The following is a 2,330-nucleotide window of genomic DNA, read 5'->3' on the forward strand; positions in this document are numbered from 1 at the left end:
TAAGCATTCCGAGATCAAAACGATACAGTCTAGTACCATTTTTGTGTATGTATTGTGTAAGTGTGTGCCGGTTTTGTGTATGTGTTGTGTACATCTTTATTTATAAACGTATGGGTACGTGTAATTGTTCGTGTTTATTGATATATCTGTACTGTAATGTTTTCGGACGGTACCAGCTCTTACTGCCAATATAGGAGTATTACATATACATATGTCCGGTAGTCATAAGGATGAAGGAAAAAGGGTTTAACTATTAAAATTGGGTTTTATATTAATAACTATTTCAACTCTATTAAATTAATATTAAAATTAAAAAAAGGTTCAAGTTTTGCTAAGGTTTGTTTTTGCTTTTAAAGTTGTAAACTCAGTAGCAGTCAGGTTCGATCGCCACTCGAAGCGATTCCTAATAATATTTTTCTTTTAATTATAAACATTATTTTATTATTTTTTTGTTGTTTATGGTATTTCACATAATAATTTCAAGTGACTCTAATTTTTTAGAGATTAATTTTAATTAAAAAGGTAACAACAACTATAATTACAAAAAAATAACAGTTAAATAAGTATTAAAAACAATGCTTCCTGCCAGTGGTATTCAAACCAACGATTCCGAAACCGCTCTTTGCTAAGATGAGAGAGAACAGAGCTTTCCATTTACGCAACTGTTTTGGGGACTTATCTTGCCGTAAAGGCCTGGGTTCGATTCCCACTTCCAGCAAAAAAAAAATGTTATCTTGTTTTAAATTGTTTTTACTATTTTAATGTAATTATAGTTGTGTTACCTTTCTTAGTATAACCCTTTGTCAGGAGCAATATGGTGACTGTCAATTTCGGGCGCTATGTGCCTAAAGCTTTGGTTTCCTCGAAAGCGGTAACGTAAAATAGCGGTCGTAACTTTACGTTCCCAAAAACGTTGCCATGTAAATATTACCAGATGTCAACTAAGATGACGGCAATCCGCACCGTAATGTAATTTGACAGTGCCGTAATATTTATGACGGTGTAGAACTATTTATCAACGTTTTGTCATATTTGCAGCGGTGTATTAGAAAATTTGTTTACCATCCTTTTGACCAAAATAAAAGCATTAAATATACTTTTCTATCAATTTTGAATAATGAAAAGTCCTAAAAGATTTTGTGAAAAGCAATGAATGCCTATACAACATAAAAGCACAAAGCTACGTTACTTTCATTTAGCTCAGTGATGGGCACACCTAAATACTTTTGTACTTAAAGTACCACTTTGGGTACTAAATACACAAATACTTAGTATTTTGAGATGACTAAATATTCAAGTAAAAAGAACTTAGGTATTTAGGAGCTGCTAAATACCCAAGTACTATTTACTTAGGTATTTAGGAGCTGCTAAATACCCAAGTTAACAATACTTAGGTATTTAGGTGGTGCTAAATACTCAAGTAAAAAGTATTTAGGTATTTAGGAGCTATTATATATTAAATAAGAAAAACTTGAGTATTTAGGAGCTGCTAGATGCCAAAGTACAAAAAACGAAAGTATTTAGCAGGCGCTAAATACTCTGGTCCAAAGTACTCAGGTACCTTGGGGATGCAAAATACTTTCACTAAAGTACCAAGGTATTTAGTCGATGGCTAAATACTTTCAAACTAAATACTGTATAATTTAGGAGAAATTTAGAGAATTAACACCTCACCCTACACTCACCTCAACTTACTTTACCACAACTCACTTCTCCTCAAATCAACTCACCACACCTCACCTAAACTCACCACACCTCCTACTGGTACACGAAAATCCGCCAAATCTTAACTCACCACAGTTGAACTCATCACACCCGTTCTCACCACACCTCACCTAAACTCACCACACCTCAATTTGGGAACTGTTTCTGCATTTGAGAGATTCCTCATACTAAATCAGGATTTTCAAGACTATTTCGGAGTTTTCGGGACTATTTTGGGATTTTCGAAGCTATTTCGCAATTCTTTAGGGATTCCCGGAAACTTTGTTTGAGATTTTCGGGATTCTCGGAACTAATATCGGGATTTTCGAAACGACTTTAAAAATATTTATGGATTTTTGGAACTAGTTTCGTTATTTTTGGGACTTTCGAGATTCTCGGAGTTAATAGCGGAACTTTCGGGAATATTTCGGAATTCTCGGGACTCCTGGACTATTTTTGGATTTTTATACCCGAGCGCACTTGTGCACAAGGGTATTATAACTTTGTTCACATAACGGTTGTTTGTAACAGGCAAAACGAATCGAGATAGATATAGACAAATGTATACATAAATGATTAGAATGAAAAGAGAAATCGATTAAGCGGTGACTGTCTGTCCGTCCGTC

The sequence above is a fragment of the Rhagoletis pomonella genome, unplaced genomic scaffold (genome assembly GCF_013731165.1).
Source record: "Rhagoletis pomonella isolate Grant_MI unplaced genomic scaffold, Rhpom_1.0 Rhpom_scaffold_00003, whole genome shotgun sequence".
NCBI classification, from domain to species: domain Eukaryota; kingdom Metazoa; phylum Arthropoda; class Insecta; order Diptera; family Tephritidae; genus Rhagoletis; species Rhagoletis pomonella.